The sequence below is a fragment of the Delphinapterus leucas genome, chromosome 10 (genome assembly GCF_059928025.1).
Source record: "Delphinapterus leucas isolate spDelLeu-1000000601 "Yukka" chromosome 10, BTC_Dleu_Yukka2, whole genome shotgun sequence".
NCBI lineage: Eukaryota > Metazoa > Chordata > Mammalia > Artiodactyla > Monodontidae > Delphinapterus > Delphinapterus leucas.
Genome location: NC_143138.1, coordinates 84,943,613 through 84,967,096, shown reverse-complemented (window position 1 = coordinate 84,967,096; position 23,484 = coordinate 84,943,613).

The following is a 23,484-nucleotide window of genomic DNA, read 5'->3' as shown; positions in this document are numbered from 1 at the left end:
TTAAAAAACTAAAAATGGAATTACCATATGACCCAGCAATCCCACTACTGGGCAGATACCCTGAGGAAACCATAATTCAAAAGGGTACCCCAATGTTCATTGCTGTGTTATTTACAATAGCCAGGTCATGGAAGCAACCTAAATGCCCATCGACGGACGAATGGATAAAGAAGATGTGGCACATATATACAATGGAATATTACTCAGCCATAAAAAGAAACGAAATTGAGTTATTTGTAGTGAGGTGGATGGACCTAGAGGCCGTCATACAGAGTGAAGTAAGTCAGAAAGAGAAAAACAAATACTGTATGCTAACACATACATTTGGAATCTAAAAAAAAAAAAGGAGGTTCTGAAGGACCTGGGGGCAGGACAGGAATAAAGAGGCAGACGGAGAGAATGGACCTGAGGACACAGGGAGGGGGAAGGGTAAGCTGGGAGGAAGTGAGAGAGTGGCATGGACTTATATACACTACCAAATGTAAAATAGATAGCTAGTGGGAAGCAGCCGCATAGCACAGGGAGATCAGCTCGGTGCTTTGTGACCACCTAGAGGGGTGGGATAGGGAGGGTGGGAGGGAGATGCAAGAAGGAGGGGATATTGGGGTATATGTATATGTATAGCTGACTCACTTTGTTATAAAGCAGAAACTAACACACCAATGTAAAGCAATTATACTCCAATAAAGATGTTAAAAAATAATAAAAACAATAAGACACTGGTAACTCTTGTGTAATTGTTTCAGCATTGAATTTAACACTGAACTTTCCTTGTGAACTCATATATTCAAGAGTAGGGCTCTCCGTGAAAGTTTTTAAAGATTAACCATATTGACCCCACTTATCTAGTAAGGTATGGGGAATTTATGGTAGGTATAGGAAGCGGTGCTGTATGTACACATGTGGCTCAGAAGAAAGGGCAGCCATGGGATGAAGGGAGAAATTCAGGAACTAAATGCAGGAAGTATTTGTTGCTGAGGAAGAGGAGAGAGGTATAACAGGGATTTTTCTCTGAGCGTCGGCTGTATAGCTTGGCCCAGACAGACACTCAATGCCAATTGTAACACTGGCAAAGGAGTAAACAGCCATAGGAAGGAGGGTAGTTTTGTGTTCTGATGAGTCTAGGAAGTTGTATTCTGCTGCAGAGTAAGACAGCTTTTGAAATGGGCGATACTTTTAAGAATGATTCACTATTTTAAATAATCATTTCCTTTCGTGAATAAAGCAAAGCCTTTTCATAGTAGGAAATGTAGAAATATACATAGAAGAAGAAATAAAAAATATAAAAACTGCTTAAAAAACTACCTTCAGAGATAACTAGTGTTAAGAGTTTCATGCACCCTCTGAAATGTCTGTGTGCATGTGTGTATATGTTTGTATGCTCACATGTTTATATAAAGCATGAATGGAAACAGAAATACGCATAATATTTTGTAATCTACTTTCTGCGTATGTTGGGAACATACTCCTCAGTGATAATAATTTTTTTTCTTCTAAAATTAATGTCTATTTGTAGGGCAAACAAGAAGAATTCGAATTCTACACTTAATACTGGACCACCTTTCTTGTAGACCAAAAAAGTGCCTGGAAATGTTGAAAAGGCATAAACTTTAAAGGGAAGAAATCTTGTTATATTGGATTTTACTACAATCTAAAGAAATGAATGCTGGGCAAAACCAGAAATATATTATTCACACATTGGATATTGACAAAACTCCAGAGATAAGGGTAAGACGTGCTACTGAATCTAAAAAGGAATATGACTTATATTATTTCTTATCCACAGATTTATCTAATAAGCATTCTTTCCTTTAATATTTAGGAGACAGTAAAAGTACAAATAGAAGTCAGACTGCCTGAGTTTGAATTCTGAGTCCTAAGCCTCAGTGTGCTCCTCTGTAAGATGGGTACGATTAATAGGTTGTTGTGAGACCAAATGAAATACAGGGCTTGGAACAGTGCCTGATGCAATATTCCATGGAATATATTCCACATATTCCATATATTCCATAAGTTAGGCTGTTATTGTTATTGTTTGCTTAGACTCCAGTAACTGACTACTGTCATTTGATTACTTGGAACTCCCCAACAAAATTTTCCAAATAGAATTACCTTCCTTAAGGAGAGGAATGACAACGTGGTAGCCGCCTATCATAGCTGACTTATAATGGGGTACAAAGACAAACAAGCAAAACAAATCAGACAAAGAAAAGTTCTCCTTGGACCCTACTTATCCTGCAGGCTTTAATTCATCCTATGAGCTACCTGATAAAATCCTTTCGTTAAATTTTAAAACTTAAGTTAGCCAGTGCTGTTCTCTGTTGTTAGCAATTAAAGATTACTTATTGTTATATTGACTCGGACGCTCCCAGGGCCAGAAGAGATGGTAGTGTTCACTGGGGACAAATGTTTAGAGGGAGGTTATTTTGCTAGTTGGTCAGTTCACAGGGAATCTTTCCATGTAATGACAGTGTTTCCTTCAATATATGACCTCAATGGTGGGAATGTGAAAACTGAAAACTCAAGTAAGGCACCATTGCAATTAGGACCACAGATTTTGGACTTGATACCTGGGTTCCAGGTATCAAGTATTCTGCAGCAAATCATGGAAATTCTCAGCACTCTATTTCTTTACCTATAAAATTGGGAAAATAATCATTCTAAACTCAGGGTACTGTAAGTGTATTATGTGCTCAGTATACTTCCAGGGTTGCCAAAAACAAGAGGGTTGCCAGAAACAAGAATTCAATAAATTCTAGTAATAACAAGTTAAATAATGGTTAATAGCAAGAAGAAGAACGCCCTAGAACCAGCTCTGTGTCAAGTCGGTTCTGTAAAGAACAATGTTAGTGAAGTCCAGTGAGGGCCCTTAGTAAGTGGGCTTACTGCTAAACCCAACATTAATCTGAATCCTCTGCTTTACCAATGCACTTTAACGGATGCTTAGTTCTGGAGGAAACAAAATGAAATATAGTAGCCATTCAATTAAATGTGAGCTATTGACTTTTCCTATTAAAGGGCAGAGATTATATCACTGGGTTAAAAGAACCCTAGCTATACACTATTTCTCATTTAAAATAAAAAATGTTAAAAAGTAAAGGATGGGGCTTCCCTGGTGGCGCAGTGGTTGAGAGTCTGCCTGCCGATGCAGGGGACACGGGTTCGTGCCCCGGTCCGGGAAGATCCCACATGCCGCAGAGCGGCTTGGCCCGTGCGCCATGGCCGCTGAGCCTGCGCGTCCGGAGCCTGTGCTCTGCAATGGGAGACGCCACAACAGTGAGAGGCCTGCGTACCGCAAAAAATAAAAAAATTTAAAAAAAAATAAATAAAGGATGTGCAAAGAGTACCAGTGAATACATACGAAGGGAAAGTAAAAATAGTAGTAATACGCATAGTAGACAGCAGAATTAAGGAAGGAAATCAGTAAGCAGGATAAAGAAGGTCATTAGGACATGTAAAGAGGGAAAATTTACAGATATAACTAACACATCTGCATCTCCAAACAAGCTAGCAACTAACACTTAGAGGAAAAACCATTAGCTATGCAAGATCTTAAAAAAAATAAAACTATAGTGAGAGTTTTCAATAGACTTGAAAGAATTAAACAGATCTACTAAATAAAAAAGTAAGTGGGCAGGCTTCCCTGGTGGCGCAGTGGTTGAGAGTCCGCCTGCCGATGCAGGGAACACGGGTTCGTGCCCCGGTCCGGGAAGATCCCACATGCCGCAGAGCTGCTGGACCCATGAGCCATGACCGCTGAGCCTGCACGTCCGGAGCCTGTGCTCCGCAACGGGAGAGGCCACAACAGTGAGAGGCCAGCGTACCGCAAAAAAAATAAAAATAAAAAAATAAAATGAAATAAAATCCAGCAGTGTATCCAAAAATAATGCATGTGATCAAGCAAGTGACTTAGTATCCGCAAAGTCTATTAAATAGTCCCTCAATAAATTTAAGGAGAAAAGAGGAATTTATGATAACATTCATAGCCCATGAAAAGATATTTGTTAATTTCTAATGAAAAGTCTAAGCCAAGTAGGAACAGAAAGTTACTACTAAATTAAACAATACATATGTACCATGAAACAATACTAGTATTATCTGAAAACCATTTTACCTTCAAGTTTTACTCTTTCATTTCTAACCCATCTCACTGTATTCCACCACTCCTTCCTCCCTTCCCCAAGCAAACATTTATTGTGTGCCTAGTATATTTCAGGTACTGTGCTGGGCTGCAATTCTAAGAAATTAAATATATAATCCAAAAAGAAATATGAAAAACAAGTAGCCAGTGAAAACCATACAGAGAAGGTGACAGATGAGGGAGCAAGTTAAAAAATACTAGCCAAGTTGAACTCAATTTCCCTCTTCCGAATTGGATAAGAATTGCAATTTAACTTTAAGCCTAACACAAGTTAAAAAGTGTTCTCCAAATAGGGCTCAAGATGTGTTAACAATTAAATGATTTCTATTTTTCTCATATATTATAACACTCTGAACCAAACCAAAAGCAAAACCAGTAATAGCATATCACCAAAGAGAAGAGGATCATTTCTATAGCATTTCCATGTTCCCTGTGCTTCTCTGGGATTTTACAAAGTGTGCGTTTAATGAGAGCACCCTGAAGTGACTGCAGGCAGGTGAAGCTGCTATTATGTGGCAGGGAGAGCTGACAGACAGCTTCAGGAGCGTTTAGTTAACAAATCATTACATAGTGTTTGTAAGACTTCCACCTGAACCCAAACAGAGCATGGAACTGTCTTGGAAAGAACAAAGCCATCAATTGTAAAACAAACCTTGGTAAAGGCAGCTAGGATCAGTAGGCAGGGGAAATAAAGCAATTTATTCAAATTGTATATTTGAACACTAAGAACTTCTTTTTCTCCTAAACGTAACTGAAATTTGGAATCCCTTAAAAATATGAACGATAGGTCTTCGCTTGCTTTTAAGGACAAGGAGTATATCTGTTAAGTTGAAGGAGAGTGAAAATGAAAATGGGCAAGAATATTAATAAACCACTTAACTAAGAAATGACCATGTGTACACGCTCTAACTTGTGTAAAGCATGTGGCAATCTCAGGTTTAGTTTTGTAACTGAAAAGAGAAAGGCAAAGTCTTAATGCCATCCCGTCACTGTGATTTCTTAACTTTTGCCCTACTGAAGACACTTCATCTTTTTTTAAAATTGCATCAATTTATGTTTTTACAGTTTTTAATTGGAGTATATTTGTTTTACAGTGTTGTTAGTTTCTGCTGTACAACAAAGTGAATCAACTATAATGTATACATGTATCCCCTCCCTCTTGAGCCTCCCTACCCACCTCCCCCCATCCCACCCCTCTAGGTCATCACAGAGCACCGAGCTGAGCTCCTTGCGCTGTACAGCAGCTTCCCACTAGCTATCTATTTTACACATGGTAGTGTATATACGGAAGATGCTTCATCTTCTAATTGCCAAGGCCACACATAGGCAGGGAAGAGAGGGCAGGGCTGAGCCAAATGCAGAATAGAAAGAAAAAAAAAAAAAGGTCAAAGCAGCAGAGGTAACTATTATTTTTCAAAGACTACTCGAAGCATTGAAATTCTGATACCTCATTCCTGTGACAAAAATTGTAATGAGAACAGGAAATGGTACCCCATGAATCCACTGTCCTGACAATGATTTAATGAGAATGGGAAATGGTGAGAGCATAACTAATTCGCATTATGATCCTAAAGTTGTCATCTTGTGGTTCTGCTCAGATGCTGCGAAATGAAGGATGTCGGACATCAGCTGGGAGAGTGTGAGGAAAAGCATGAAGACGGTGACACTGCGTGGCCTGAAAGTAATGGGAGAATGTGTTAGTGATGGAGGGGTACGGTGTGGGAGGGGCAGGAAGGGGATACAAAGCATGGGGTCTGTCTGCTGAATGACAAACTAGGAATCCATTTAAAGATGGCACGGGTGCCAACTAGAAGGGAAAGACCAGCAGGTAAGGCAAGGGCTGTGATGGAAAACTGAGCTAGGAAGTAACCAAAAGATCGAATGAGATTTGCACAAACAGGTGACATCTGGCTCATTTGGACATTCTGTGTGTTATCTTCTCTTGGAGATATTCAAGTTTGTTGAGATGCAGTTGATTTTGTGGCTCTAAGGCGCTATTTCTTTTCCTCCCTCAGTAGATAAAGTTTTACATCCACATGTCTAATTTAAACTGTGCATTTTATAAGTGAAGCTATCAAACATACCCCATCCCAGTTCCAAAAGCTCTGAAAGAAAGTGGTCAGTGGGAGAAAGAACGTCATTCGCCTCGATTATGCTGGTAGAATCCAGCACGGGGTATATCAAGATTATGAAGAATTTAAATTCCACAGATGGCAGAAAGTAACTTCCTGTTAACAAATGAGTTTTAACCTATTTCTCTAAATAGCACAACTCAGGTTCTAGACAGTTCTGAGTGCCGAATTATTCCAGAACTTCTAGACTTTTTTGAGCATGCCAAGGCAATGTTCATCGTCTGCTTACATTTCGGGAAAAAGGTTACCATACATGGGAGTGGGTGGAAATCAGCGGGAAAACTGAGAAATAAAACTTTTTAATTATGCATTTTCAAGTCTGACTTGCTGCTCAAAGTGCTAGCTAGTCATTTAAAGTGGTTCCTTAAAATTCTCTCTGGGGACTTTCCTGGTGGTCCAGTGTGTAAGACTCTGAGCTTCCAATGCAGGGGGCCCGGGTTCGATCCTTGGTCAGGGAACTAGATCCCGCATGCATGCCACAACTAAGAGTCCGCATGCCGCAACTAAGAAGTCTGCGTGCAGCAACTAAAGATCACACATGCTGCAACGAAGATCCCACCTGACGCAACTAAGAGCTGGCACAGCCAAAATAAATAAATAGTTAAAAAAATTTTTTTTAGTAAGTAAAATAAAATTCCCTCTGTAACGCTGCCATAACATTTAGCATGCTTCTCACAGGTGAATCCTTCCAGCAATAGAGAAAATAGAGTCATGAAGGAGATCAAACGCTAAAAACCTCTTGGAAAAGAAATTGTTTTTTACTAAATACAATACCAAAGCAGCATAGTAATCACGATCCACACTCATTCTGTAAAATAACAATAATAATGGTAAAGGGTGGTGCCTTTCCGTTCAGTTTTCTCTTAGCACTTTTATTTAAACGCAATCATAAAGAGTATATTTTTGAAGATGAAAAGCAACTTTCATAAAAATGAAAATGACTGTGATTCTCTCACCACTAGTCAAAAACCTTTCAGACTAAGATAAATGGCTCGAAGCCATTAGAAAAAAATTATTGCCAACTTATGTGTGCCTAAGCCCCCCTACTTTGCATTTTGATTCATATTTAAAATATTGATTCCATCAAATGGAGGAACAGTTAGTGTCAGCAAGGAGATGATGGAGAAAATGAAGTCAAAGGCGAACAATGTAAACAGTGGATTTATTTATTTACCCTTAGGTGAAGGTGCCATATTTCACTTCTATTGAACACTTACTCAATTTATTTTATTAATTTAATCCTTCTAAAGTACTACTTCACACTCTGAGGCAATTTCAGATCAAACAGATCACTGTGTACTTGTTGAATTCATGGTGAACGATACATGAATTTATAATCCAGAATGATTCATAATTGAGTGAGCTACCTTATTTTACTCCCCTATTACAGGAGAGGTTCACAATGAAAGACGATAATGTTCAAGGAAGAAATGTGAAAAATATTCTCAAAAGTTGAACTATATGATAATAATGTCTAGTGGAGATGAAATATTTAGTGTCCATATTTAGGTTCTCCATCATGTATAATGTGGTCGTGTAAGGGGTGTCTAATGCTGATGAGAATTTCACTTTGACCTGGCAAAAATGAAGTAAGCAACATACAGTATTTCATCCATTATGTCCATTTTCACAGTGAAGGATGGGTTCTATAATACTTTTTTTCCATCCAATGTCAAGGTCTTAAAAACAAATTTTGAAAGCATTTAAGAGATTCTTTTAATGGCTGTATTTAGTAACAAATGACAGATATCTATTAATGCAAGTACATCTTATATAAAATATTTTAATATGGATTTTAGGTGATAGTATATTCTTATTAACATCACATGTAAATTGACACATCCGAGCAGCTCTTTCAGATGAAAGATCCATTTAGTCCCATCTTCAAATTATGGATTGATACAATATTCTACGCCGTAATGGTTCCAAAAGTATTGTTAGCACTATGTATTATTCATGTTTTCAGGTACCATTGTTTCAGCTCATAATAGAGTATCTCACAATTGTGAGTGAAGCTTATAATGAACTGAAGAAAGCTACTTAACTGTTGTATTTTAATAGGTCACCTAGTTGGCCCTGAGGACATGTGGGCATGAGAACTGTATCAGTCCTTGGCACTGGGCTCAAATTCGAGAAAATAAAAAATTTCAGCTCTGAATGATCTAGTTCTATCACATAAGTGCAATGCATTTAAGGTGGTATTTTTAAAGGTGCATATAATCATCAACTATTATGGCTGTTGTGGGGAATTCAAATTGTAAATTAAACTGTTTAATTGAATTAAAATGAACGTGGTTTAAATATAGGCCAATATATGTCCATTCAGAATAAAACAAATTATACTAAGTAGTTATGAAATCTGAACATTATAAAACTTGCTTCTCAAGCTTGCCCATGCATACAATATCCCCTGGGCATCCTGTTCACATACAGATTCTAATGCAGGAAAGCTGGGACAGGGCCTGGGATTTTGCATTTCTCACCAGCTTCCGGAAGATGCTGATTGGTGGTTCAAAAATCAAAAAAGGATTGGGAGGAGGGCTTCCCTGGTGGCGCAGTGGTTGAGAGTCCACCTGCTGATGCACGGGACACGGGTTCGTGCCCCGGTCCGGGAAGATCCCACATGCCGCGGAGCGGCCGGGCCCGTGAGCCACGGCCGCTGAGCCTGCGCGTCCGGAGCCTGTGCTCCGCAACGGGAGAGGCCACAACAGTGAGAGGCCCGCGTACCGCCAAGAAAAAAAAAAAAAAAAAAAGGGATTGGGAGGTATTCAAACAGATGCTGTGGGCTCTGGGTTTACTACGCCATGCCTGTGACTAAAAGCAGCTGTGGCTTTGCCGCCCAAGGGCTCCTCACCTCCAAGCTGTCAATCAATCAGTGAGGTTTCCGCCCACTGCTGGGGCCACTCTGATGTGCAGTTCACACTGTCTGCCAGAGGATGCCAGTGGGGTGGAGCTGCTGTTGCTCATGCTGGTAACCTGTTTAATCATTCATCAGCTATTGCTTCCTCCCCTTCTCTGCTCCCCTGCCTATGCTTCCTGGGATCTCTTCCTGGAAAGCTACAATGAAAATCGTCAGCTCAAGGTCGGCTTCTGGGGGAACCAAATCAAGTCAGGTCTGAAGTAGAAAGTCCCTCTCGGGTCCCCATCCTTTTCCTCCCTCTACCCAGTTCTCACCCCCAATAGGTAAGATATGTTCTTAGTTTCCAAGTTTTAATTCTACGAAATTCTAAGCAAATATAGACGCTTATTCCTTTCTTTTAAAATAAACTATACCAAATATACCCACACTATTCTGTACTTTTTTTCACTTAATGTATCTCGGACATCTTTCAATAGCAGTGCACAGAGAGCCTTCTCGTTCCTTTGTATGGTTGCGTGGTATTCCACTGTATGTAAATAACCCACGGGTCCAAACCCCTTTTGCCATTTCTTCTCCAGCTTATGTACCTCTGTTTTTTTGTTTTGTTTTGTTCTGTTTTTGCGGTACGCGGGTCTCTCACTGCTGTTGTCTCTCCCGCTGCGGAGCACAGGCTCCGGACGCGCAGGCCCAGCGGCCGTGGCTCACGGGCCCGGCCGCGCCGCGGCATGTGGGATCTTCCCGGACCGCGGCACGAACCCGTGTCCCCTGCATCGGCAGGCGGACTCTCAACCACTGCGCCACCAGGGAAGCCCTGTATCTCTGTTTTATTTGATTACTTATTGAATGACAAACTTTAATCATTCAGTGACCTCTAGCCACAAACCAGTTTACTGATGTCATTCTGAAAACACTACACCTCATACTGAATAATTCCCTTAAAGCATATTCTCCCTGGCACAACAGAGGTGGGATGCTCTGCCTCTTGCCCGAGACCAGAATAAAGTCTAGGTCAGCTTGCTCACAATGTTACACAGTACGCTGATATTCAGTCTCTAAAGAGGTAAAGCTCTTAAGGCTTGTTCACATGGAATTCCTCATCCTGAATTTATATAATCAATTTCTTTTGAGCACAGGTCTGGGACTTTACCTTCTTCGTGTGTACTATATGCCCATTGCTTCAGCTCCTTGCCCTAGTCCATATTCATAATACAATCATTAACTCCCACTGACTGAACATACGTCCCAAACCCCGTCACTTGTACTTCATACTTAATAGTTATCAATATATTAATTGTCTTATGAGTCAATTATTATCCCTATTTACAGATGAGGAAACGGATGCTCAGAGAAGGTAAGTCATTTGACAGAGTCATGCAACCAGCAAGTGGAAAAGCTCAGTACTGATATGCTTCAGTCTGAATCCCATTGGGCAAAGAACAAACTATCCTTCCCAGCTTTCTGTCAAGTGCACAGAACTATCGCTGTCTTCAGTTAAGCCGCTGATAAAATTACAAATTAGTCCATGACTAGGGATTGGCTCATGAATGGATATCTATAGAGAACACTTTCCTGTTACATTCGTCAAAGTTCTCCAGAGAAACAGAACCAATAGGATATATATATACACACACACACATATATATACAGTTCTCTGACAACATTTTATATGTATATATACAAATGTATACATATATACGAGGACATTTATTATAGGAATTGGCTCACACAGTTATGGAGACCGATAAGTCCCACAATCTGCCATCTATAAGCTGGAGAACTAGGAAAGCTAGTGACGTAACTCCCAGTCTGAGGATGAAGTTCCATAGTCCGAGGTCCCAAGAACCATGAACTCCAATGCTGGAACGCAGGAGAAGATGGGCGTCCCAGTTCAAAAAACAGGGACTTCATCCTGGCTCCTTTTTCTTCTACTGAGGCCTTCAAAGTACTGGCTGATGCCCACCCCCATGGGTGTGGGCAAATCTTCTTAACTCAGTCTACAAATTTACCTGCTGATTCAAATGCTAAACCTCTTCCAGAAAGACCCTCACAAACATATGCAGAAACAACGTTTTACCAGCTATCTGAGTATCCCTTAGCCCAGTTAAGTTGGCATGTAAAATTAGCCTTCACGCCTGTTGAGCACTGATCAATAATCAATATGATTTAGATATTGTCCTTCAGAAAGTTAATATGCTTCTATGGATATTACTATACCCTTTCACCACTGCCCAGAAGAGTATCACGGTTGTTAGAGATTGAAAAACAGTAACATAACAACAACAAAACTCCAAACCCTTTATTGTATCCACTTTTTCTCCTTTATCAGGTAAAGAAAAGGGGTTTGTTTGGTATGACGTGGTATTATAACCTCTACTGTGGATTACAGAAAAAAATGCTTTGCTTCCTGAGCCTCCCCATCTGTCACTTAAAGAAAGAGTTGCCCAATTTGGGTAGGAATGAATGCAACCTCATTAGGTTGTCTCTTCTAGATTTTGAATTTTTCTACGCTTTGGAAAATTATAACAGGATTTACTCATTTCTAATTTTCTAACACTTCTCCCCTCCCCCAGAATTCCTTGTAGATGACTGAGATACGTTCTAGTATTATAACTCCAAATGGTACTCTGGACAAAATCCTTATGAGCTTTAGGACAACCTACTCTAAAAAGCCCCATACAGTCTGTTTACTCCCTCTTCTGGACCTCCTGCTTCTTCCTTCCATCTCAGTTCTAAGATTATTTCCGGTGGAGGAAGCAGGCGAGCTGGCATCCAGCAGTTTGCTTTCTCGCTGTCATTGGTTATCAATACACCATCATCAGCCTCATCTCTTCCCAGTGCTTTCTTTTCCTCCAAACAACCCACAAAAACCTTCTTTTCAAATATCATTTTTAGAGCATTTTGAAAGCTGCAGATCATTTTAGACACTGGCCTTTTAGACACTGCTTTTCTGTTTCATGTCATCATTTGTTCAAGTCCTTTTTTTTTTTTTTTTTCCATTACTAACTCGCTGCAGGTCATTCTTTACAGACCCATTACTTCTATCTGATATCCTGCAAGAATTTAGTTTATAAGAGCATTCCATTCTTGGAGTCACCTTTTCTTCTGCAGTCACTAGCCATGGAATTTTACGCATCATTTCCAGCAAACTTAAACCTTACTGTGATCTAGGTTTCTGGGTTTTAAAACGCCCCCTTAGAATTTTGTGAAGATAACAGTCAACTTCTACGGAGTAGGAAGCAGGATGGTATCTAGCAAATAGCACCTTGTTCCCCTTAATTTGATATTTGTGTCAGAGCAAAACAAATGTACAGTTTTAATGTCTAGTATTGTGTGATCTACTTTTATGAGAACTTGAAAAAGCTAAATTGAAGTAGTACAACAAAACAAGTATTAATGAAGTCTCACTTGACGCGAAAAGTTGAAATAACAGAAATTCTCCCAAATTTTAAAATTTCATCAGGGACTGCAGTTAAATGTAGGTAGTCTCAGTAAATTGTGTTTGCAATACTCCCATAAAAAATTACCCCCTCTGATGTTATCATGTGAAACAAAGCGGGGTTTATGTGTACCTTTGGTGACTACTCTGCTGGTTTTCAACATTCTAATATTCACTATTATATAAAAATATTTAAGCTCTCATAATAATCCACATATCTTTAATAATCCACCTATCTTTTTTACTGAACTATAGTTGATTTATAATATTGTGTTAGATCCAGGTATACAGCTAAGTGATTCAGTTTACATATATATGCATATATATATACATATATACATATATGCATATATACATACACACACACACACACACATATATGGACTAATCATACTGTTGGAGACCCAACAGGAGAATGTGGTCCTGCTAACTGCCAGAGAGCACAAGAAAGCAGTAAGCAGTACTGTTGATGCTGAATGATGCCTCTCTTCCCCTGTGTATTTAGCACATACTTGAAATTGACTGTTAATTTCATAAAATGGAGTTGCTCTGCAGGAGTTTTTATATTAATAAATGTCTTTCAGCACATCCCTTAAAAACAAAAACAAAAACCTCACCAGGCTCAATCCTGTCACATGCAGGCCCTGTGCAGGCTAAGAACGGGAAAGTATGGAGAAGCTTCCTGAATGTGTGCCCGCCAAATATATATATTCTTTTTCAGGTTCTTTTCCATTGTAGGTTATTACAAAATACTGAATACTGAATATAGTTCCCTCTGCTATACAGTAAACCATTGTCGTTTATCTATTTTCTATATAGTGGTGTGTATCCGTTAATCCCATACACCCTCCCCACAGCTTTCCCCTTCAGTACCCATAAGTTTGTTTTCTATATCTGTGAGTCTCTTTCTCTTTTGTAAATAAGTTCACTTGTATCATTTTTTAGATTTCACATATAAGTGATATTGTATAGTGTTTGTCTTTCTCTGTCTGACTTACTTCACTTAGTATGATCATCTCTAGGTCCATCCATGTTGCTGCAAATGGCAATATTTCATTCTGTTTTATGGCTGAGTAATATTCCATTGTACATATATACCAGATTTTCTTCATCCATTCATCTGTTGATGGACACTTAGGTTGCTTCCCTGTCTTGGCTACTGTAAATAGGGCTGCTTTGCACACTGGGGTGCAATTAGCCACCTATATTTATCTACACATCTTTATTTTAAAAATCTCTGAAGCATTTGTCTTCTCATCTATTCCCCTGAATCCTCGTTGGCCCTAGAGACCTCCCTTACCTCTGTAGCCCTCCATCCTTTGTCCTACTCTCTGTCCTCCCTCTAGACCAGCAAGCAGCTTTTCATCTCTTTGTTCTACATGAAGCCTCCTGCTTCGAATGGCATTTGAAAAATTGTTTTATGACTAGTGATATTTGAAGACCAACTACCTGGTATCTATGTCTAAATAAACTGAGTATTCTATTTCTGGACTAGTTTAAACTGTAATGAGACATAATGGAAATATGTGGTTTGACAAGCTAGGTGAACAAATCTGCTTCATCCATCCATTCATAAAAATGTCCGATAAACACGAAGACAAAGCTATCCAAAGCCCAAACAGAATTTCCAGTAATTCCATCTTTTAGGGAGATGGGTGGCTAAGCATCTTCTTGCTCTGTTAACTTGGTGCAAGAACGAAGTCCTCACTAACAGCATCTTACATCAGAGACAGAAGCTGTGCTGGCCAGATAAATAGAAGCCCATCTCTAAACTCTTTTTGGAGTCGTCTAGAATCAGTATCCTTCTACCTTCAATAGCTCCTCTCGATAAATTCATTATAAGGCCACTGAAAAAAATTAGATCTACAGAGATAAATGGACAGATATACAGTCCTGTGGGATACTCCTACACATTACTATCAGTATAGGATAGACAAATTATTTAAAAATAAATAAGGATTTAAACGACATCTAATAACGTTGAGTTAAAAACCATATACCAATTTTCATGTGCTATATAAAACTATCCTTTTTAAGCATGAATGAGCTCTATTCAAAAGAATATGTAACAGACTGAAAAATATTGAATACACCCTATAAACAATAAATGACACAGAATATAGTCTCTGAGCATGATAAACAAAGTAAGATTAATATTAAAAACTAACATTATAAAAACTAGATATTAAAGAGCAAGCAATCTCCTCCCTAACCCCCCAAAACGACTGGCCTAAAACAAAATCAAATATATTATTATAAACTTTTTTGGAGATAATAAAAGTGAGACTTACCACCTTTTGTGAGATTCCACCAAACATAAGTTGAGTAACAAATTCAAACCATGACATTTCACATTTTACATTTAAAATATAAAAACAGGCAATAGACCAGATTTAGCTGCTTACCCATAGTTTGCCTACCCCTGTTCTAAGAGATGGCGCTGTTAAGAGACATGAAAATTTTAACAGGTGCTAACCTCCAATGAGAAAAAATAAAAACGCACAGGAGATGAGAGAGCTGAACCCTTCTGTCAGCACTTTTACATCACCTTTGTCACCCAATCTTGAACACATATAATGATAATGCATGACCTCCTTGACAGACAAACCCAGCACCATTTCCCACTGGGCCTGGATAAGCCCTCAGAATCCTTCTCAACCCATTTCTCGAGGCAGCCACAAACAATGAGAATTGACAGAAGACACAAAACCTATTTGCCATTCCTGATCTTCTACCCTCTTAGAGTGTATTATCCAGAATTTGATCCAGCACTTTGGGGTCCCAGAATAGAGAGGAGCCATCACCTTGCTTGAGCTAAATTGTTGTACCATACGATCACAAACAGTTTTCAACCCCATCATGCCACTGACACGCATTCAGCTAACAATCAGCTAAAACCTTGAAGCCTTCTCCATACCAGTTGCTGTTAAGCCATACCTTGAATGCCTTATATGTTAGATTCTAATGTATAATCTCCCAACTTCAACTCATTTAAATCAAATTAGCATGCCTTTGGAGCTTTAAGCCAGTTCAACACGATGAAAACAGTGGTCTCAAAAGGGATCCCTTAACACACTATTTGGCAACATCTTCTTGATAACCAAAATAACCATGTTTTAAATTACTCTCCCCATCGGGTGTTGAAGTCTTCGGGGTAATATTTATATTCACACTGTACACAGAATCTACACCAAAAAAAATACATTTTTTGAGCACAGAGAGTTCTTTTTCAAAACCATTATCACTGCTTTACTAAATTAAGAAATAAAGATATCTTTAAGATTGTCCTAGTATCTTAGAGCCTCAAGGACTGACTCCAGCCAGAAAAAGCTTTAGGCAAGTAGTGTATCCCAGGAATTTCTTGTTTTCCAACTTAATCTCTCAGTCGAGCAACAGAATACCTGTCATCATGAAAGATAAAAAGAGTGTACTCAACTGAGTTTCACAGTGCTAAACAATAAAAAAAAATGTGAGTTACTGCTAAACTATCGCTGTAAGACATTAAATACTATCACGAGAGAGCTCTGAAAAGTTACAGGCGTTATACGAACATAACGAATCATTTCTGTATGTATTTTGTGGCCTTAAGGTGGACATTGTTATTCCATCTATACATTTCTAGAAAAGAGATAGGAGAGTAGCATTCTGTAGTCTTAATTTACAATCCCAGATCGTACTTTCTTCATTTTAAGTTTATTTTTCCAAGATATAATTATTTTCCTTTTAGGTCTAATTTTCTTCATGAAAAATGTAGTAACCCATTCAGTAAACTCTCATTTCTTGGGAAACCGAATGCTTTCAATACAGAAGTCTTATTTAGATGTATTCTTGTACAGGGATCAGCAAACTTTTGCTGTAAGGGCCAGAAAGTAAATATTTTAGGCTTGGCGGCCAAGAAGCAATGTCCTCAACTCTGTTAACATCTATCCTCCCTGAAATACTCCCCATCTTTCTTACATTCTACATTTAAATATGTAAAAACCATACTTGGCTGACAAACCATCCAAAAACAGGTGGTGAGCCAGATTTGGCCATTGTTTGGTGACGCCTGCTCTCGAGTACTGACCACTGAACAAAAATAAGATCACAGTCGTCTGGCCATCCATCAAAACCCGCAGCCTAGTAATTTCCATTTGTTGCGTGTGAGTGACAAGACAGATGACACAGTTCAAAAATCACCTCCATTTTGACCAAAGAAATTTCATGTGTCAAGTTTTGAAATCTTCCAGTGGAAAAAATTAGAACCCCAAAGAATCCTATTCCTTCTCTTTCGATTAACAAATATCGATTGTCATTTGTAGGCTGTGTGCCGGGCAATATGAAGAAACAGATAACAAAACCAGTACCATTCACCTAACTAGACCCCAGCCCCTTCCACTGAAAAACGATAGCATTTATAGATGATAATTTCCTACTTTACCTAAAGATAGATATAAGTCTCATAAAGGAATATATAAAAGGTTTAAAAAGAGCTAGTCACAGAAAAATCATGAATGAAACATGAAATCGTTTCTCTACATTTTTCAAATCTAAGTTTTTCTTCCTACACAAATAATTTAAATATAAATACCTTTAAGGACTTTGTAATAAATAATTACACAGCCAAAAGCTGAATACTCACAGGTTTTAGTCTGATAATGAACTGTAAAGTCAATGTCCACCAATGACAAGGAAGAGTAAGGAAAACTGTATTTTTTTTTTTTTTTTTTTTGCGCTACGCGGGCCTCTCACTGTTGTGGCCTCTCCCGTTGCGGAGCACAGGCTCCGGACGCACAGGCTCAGTGGCCATGGCTCACGGGCGCAGCCGCTCCGCGGCATGTGGGATCTTCCCGGACCGGGGCACGAACCCGTGTCCCCTGCATCGGCAGGCGGACTCTCAACCACTGCGCCACCAGGGAAGCCCCAGGAAAACTGTATTTTAAGTGAGAAAATATAAAGAGTCACAACAAGCTTCCCAAGTCAAAACTTTTTTGTTTCTTCTTTTTCCAAAAAAGAATGAAACTCATGTCTAACAAGGCAGAGAAGGTTCTATACAACCTGAGGCATTCTAATTTGTCACTGGGTCGAACTGTAGTGGTGGCTTGTGCTCTCTGTGCTCTCTGCCTATGTGGCACATTTGGAAAATTCCTCCTGTACTGGAAGAATGTCTCATCTTAGGAGTCCTGCATCCCCATGATAGAAGGTGAAAAACTTGCTTTCTCACCTCCCTTTCAGACCTTGGCTTTTTCCACATGAGACTTCACTTTGAAAGAAGCAACATGGAGAAACTGGTACCATACACAGAGCTCATATTCTCATGAGAGCAGAGGGGCCTTCCTCTCAACGGCAGGAAGGCAGATGTTCTAGAATCTCACACACAACAGCAGCAGCAGTAACGAAAGCTGTGGTGTCCGTAGTAAGCACAAGTGTCTCTTCTTGGGAACCATTCCTTTGTGGTAGGGTGGTGTTCCTGGCTTTGCAGTCTCCAAGGCTCAGACTCCGGCCCTTCCTGTGAGCTCCCCTAACTTCATTTGTCTTAGGTTCCTGTCCTGGACTGACTTACGTCTCTCCAAAAAGATATGTGGGGAACTCCTAACTCCTGGCACCTGTGAATGTGACCTTATTTGTGAAATAGGGTCTTTGCAGATGTAATCAAAGTTAAGGTAAAGTCATCGGCTCATAATCCAATATGATGAGTGTTCTCACAAGAGAAAAATAAAAAACACACGGGGAAAATGCCATGCGACGACAGAGGCAGAGATTGGAGTGAGACAGCTTCAAGCCAGGAAATGCCAAGGACTGTGGCTGCCACCAAAGCTGGGAAGAGGCAAGAAAAGATTCTACCCAGAGTCTCAGAGGGAGCATAACCCTGCTGGCACCTTGATGTTGGACTTCTAGCCTCCAAAACTATACGGGAATAAATTTCTGTTAAGCGACCCAAGGTTGTGCTATTTTGTTACGGCAACCCTAAAAACCTATTACAGCGGGGTTCCTCAGAAGCAGACCCTGAGACAAGGATTTAGTATAAATGACTTTTTATAGGGCTTCCAGGAGAAACCAGTAAGAAAGTAGAGAAAGCAGAACAGGGAAGGATTTCAGAACTAAGTATGCATGAGATCTCAGCCAAAGTCCCAGCCTCAGCCCCATCCTATTAAGGAGCTCTGGGGTTTAAATTACATCCAGAGTTTGTCCCCACTGGAAGCAAAGGAGCTACTTTCATGCTTCCTGTCAGGGGAGCCAGTCAGTCATTGCCTGACCCACTGGACCTAATCTCCCTGGCACTCCAGGCCCTCTGGACTGGCAAAGCAGCAGTAGCTGCCATTGGGCAGGTATCTGAAGAAAGCTGCAGGTGCCAACCTCCGAAGAAAATTACTGGAGAATCTGGGTATGAAATACACAAACAGAGTAAGAGGAATTTAGGGGTATTTGGGCAAAGCACAGGCTGTATTTACTATACCCATCGGTAAATTTCTTTTCTGCTCAAATTTCCTAGAGTGGAGCCTGTTGTTTGCAACTAAGAACAGTAACTGATATGCCACCCAAGAGAATAAAATCATCTGTCCTTTTTAAATTTACAATAAGAGGTCAAAGTCATTCACCTTTTCAAACATAGATGAGTTCCTAGAATATTGTGGGAAAATCCAAATTTTATAAAGCAAGTCACATTTTAAATGCATTAAAGAAAACTCAATATTGAAAGAAAAACTTGTGAAATATTGAGTCAAGTGACGACTATTTCTATAAATATTTAAGCATATCAGTTTTGTTATTACATATATCTATAAACCTACTATTATCAACAGATACGTTACAAGTGCCTCTTAGTTATAGAACACTACTCTTGGGACTATAAAAAATATAAGTTATGCTTCCTGTTTTCAAAAGTTCATATGTTAACATCTGTAGGATCTTTGGTCAAGTCACTTAACATTTCTGAGCCTCAGTTTCCCTTCCTGTGAGATGTAGATGATAATGTCAGTACGAACTGCAGGGGAGATCATGATATAACTTACGTAAATGCGTTCTGTGAATGTAGAAGATTATATAAATATAATGATATTGAGAAACACATAAAAATATGATGTAAATAGAAAGTCCCACAGGAATTCCAATTGAAAAAAATATCAAGTCCATGGGACCTGTGGAGTCCTAGCAGCAGATGGATTCCTCTCAAAGGTATAGGTGCACTGGACAACTGTCAATGGATTCTATAGAACTCTTGAACCACACATATTACTCTGCTGCCTCTAATTCAAAATACATCAAGTAAAATTCTAGTTACAATTTATCTTCCCACACAGCTTGCCTGGAAAGAGATAAAGTGCCAAACAGAGGACAGGCATGTCCTTGAGGCCTTGACAATTACATTTCTCAGTGGACTTTGAGAAGATGGTACTCCAGTGAGTAAGTCTGTGTGTTACCAATTTGGTTAATGTGAGTTTGGCCTTAAGAGGTCACTCTACTCTTAGGGCATAAAGTCAAGTTTGTGAGCCTTCAAAGGGATAACCAGACCCTGAAACTTTTTCAATTCACCAAGATACCCTAGGTCTTGGCTTGGCAAGTAACTAGCATCTTCTTCCTTGAAATTTCTGCTCGCTTTTGTACATTTTAAATGTATTAAACGCCATAATTTTCTTTAGGTTCTTGAGATTCCCTTTAATTAAACCTGCAGGATGCCTATAGAACTCAAAAAGTAATAATAGTCTATAGAAAAATGTTCTTCGGTTCTGACAGCTACTTTGAATGCAGACAGTCGTTTCATGGACTGCTGATTTCCAAAACAAAAACTATACAAAGCCCCTGTCTTTTTTTCCTCTTTGGATAGAATCCCTTGTTCACTGATACTTGAAATGTGCTTACAGTAATTTGATTCTTGTTTGTTTTTCAATCTATTCTTAGTGTAGAGGAATGGCAGGAATTTAAACACTCCTCTACTTTGACATCTAGGCAAACATCGTTGAAATAATATCCGTTGAAGTTCAGTTAAGATTTTACATTGATATCCTGGCCTGGCCACTCTGGCCTCAGAGAGAGGATTATGCATTCTCTTTTCCTTCCTTTCCCCCCTCTGTCCCCCCTTCCTGCCCCCCTTCCTTCTCCCCCTACCTGCCCCCCTTCCTTCTCCCCCTTCCTGCCCGCCTTCCTGCCTCCCCTTCCTGCCTTTTGTAATATCTGGATCACATTTCTTCTTTATCATTTCTATTCCCTTTTCTCTTTCTAGGTTCTTCAAACTCTACACACACATTTTTCCTTATTTGTGCATGCACAGGCCTCTTCTTTGTTAGAAAGGAAAGAAAAATAAAGCAAAAGACGAAGGTGGGAAAAAATGGAAGGAAGGGAAAGAAGGAAGGAATAAACAAAAGGAGGAAATAAAGAAAACAGCTGGATACATATATCTTTTAGTCAGGCATGAATACATTACTATGTTAAAACATTTTTTTAATTAAATGGCTGCTCCATGGAAGACTTTGGGCTCGGTGGTGGGAAAGTAAAGTTAAATAAGACATGAATTTATCATCTAATAGAGCAGACATCAAATCGCTGTAAATAACCTAACACAAGGCAAAAGGTGGACAAGTTCCCTAAGACAGGAACCACGACATGGTAAAGAAAGAAAGATGACCATGACAATGAGAAAGAAGAAAAGATGACATTTAATTACGCAGAGGATGGAGAGGGCAGAAAGAGTCTCATGGAAAGATGGCACTTGAGACGCACCTTTGAGGATAAAATTTGCTTTCCCTTCCAATTTGTTCCATCAGTTGCACTACAAAATTCTTCAAGCAAGCTCTGTAGATGCCTTTTCTCATCACTCCTTCACGTCCTAGCTAATTTGCCTTCTACTTATGCTCCATCCTCAAAATTGACACTTCAAAGAATACCCATAACACTTTTATATTCAAACCCCACATCTTAGAGACTTTGATTTAAAAAAAAAAAAACTTTTTAAAGAACAAAACTTGCTCTCTTCTTAACATCCCCAACATGGCAGTATCCCAGGTTTCTTCTTACTTTGACCCAGACCAGATACTCTAATGAGAACTGCTCTGCGATTTTATCACCGTCAGTATCAGGGATTTACCATTGTATACAACTCTGAAAGATTTACTCCAAGACATGCCAAAGGGGAAAGTTGGGGAGGGAGTGGGGGGATAAACTGGGAGTTTGGGATTGACATATACGCACTACTATATTTAAAATAGATAACCAACAAGGACCTGCTGTATAGCACAGGGAACTTTATTCAATATTCTGTAATAACCTAAACAGGAAAAGAATTGGAAAAAGAATAGATATATGTATATGTATAGCTGAATCACTCTGCTGTACACGTGAAACTAACACAACATTGTAACTCAACTATACTCCAATATAAAATAAAAGTTTAAAAAAAGACGTGATTCAAGACTTATGTATATACTCTTGTAACCAAAGTGTGACTGCATCACCTTTGAAAATCTTTTCTGATCCATGCTCACCTTTGACCAAGATTCAGCTCATGAAGTCACCTTTAAACAGCCTATTCTACTCCAAACTCCAAAAATTAATCGATATTTTACTAATGAAATTGAAGAAAGACAGGAAACAGGATTTACATCAAACGCCACCCTGGAGGACCATACCACCCACTGTGTACTACCATTCCTCTTATAAAATGCCTTCCATTGGCTGTCTAAGCCCCCTTCTCTATAGATAAAAATAGAAGCCAAAATTATCTTTGTAGAACAGAATGAAAATTATATAAAGATTCAAGTTGAGATATGGTATTATAACTAGGAAGAGACATATGGTAGAGAAAATAGATGGAGAGAAAACAGGGGTCCTAATATTTTCATCTTATATAGTAGGGTGTTGAGGGTAGTAGGTGAACATGAAATGGCAGTTTAAATACACTATTTAAAAGTATAAAGTTCTTTAGAGAGGCAAAAAACTTATCAAAAATTGGTAGTAAGTGGGGGCAAGGTAGGATAAATGTGGTAGCATAAGCCTCTCATCGTTTATGTCCAATATTTTACATTCAAATTTGATAAAATGAGATATATAAATTAACCGTATTATTTAACTTCTGGAAGCAAACACTCCAAAGAACTGCACAGAAAACCCTTGAAAGTGATTTCCTCAGTGAGTAAGACTGGAGACACTGAGGATGGAGGTGGCCAACTACTACTTTAATTATAAGCCCTTTGTCCCATTTGGTTTTCTCGAACTAAGTAAACGGATTCATGTACTAAAATTTCACAAAGGAAAAGCATACTGGGAAAAAATATTTTTAACATCAATTACCTCAATGAATGGTTTTTATACACTTCTGGTTGAAAGGCTCTACCCTAAAATACAGATCTTTTTATTCTTAATATAACTAAACATCTATTTTCATGCTAAACCTAGATGCTAGTAGAGAGAAGCAGAGTCAGATATGAAGGTTTAATTAAGAAATAATGGGAGAACAATCTTCAAAGGGACATTGTTTTATTGACAAAGTATTTTTTTCTGCGTGAATTAGATCATTTAAAAATATTCCGCTTCAAATGTCCAGTGCAAGGGCATCATCTGAGAATCAATGTCCTAAATATTCACCACTGGGTATATCTCACCTAAAAATAGAGAGCCTCTATTTTATCAAAACAGATGCCGCTGTAGGTAGTGGTTGTGTCAGGCTCCCTCTATGTTTCCTCTTTTCTTTCCATTCCTCTATGGGGGGTTCTAGCCTTTTGGGTGTTTTTGCTCTCACTGCTCATCTGTTCTTGTTCTCTTTTTATTTCCTTTTTTTATTCAATTCATCTTTCTCTAATTGCCATCCATAGAACAGTGTCTGAATATGTTTTCAATTATGTGTTACATCTGGTGAACAATTTGTTATTCCTTGCTCTCAATTCAAAAAGTAGATCAATGGACTGTTTCTGTATTCCTGTTATTAAGATAAGAAAGGAGGGCG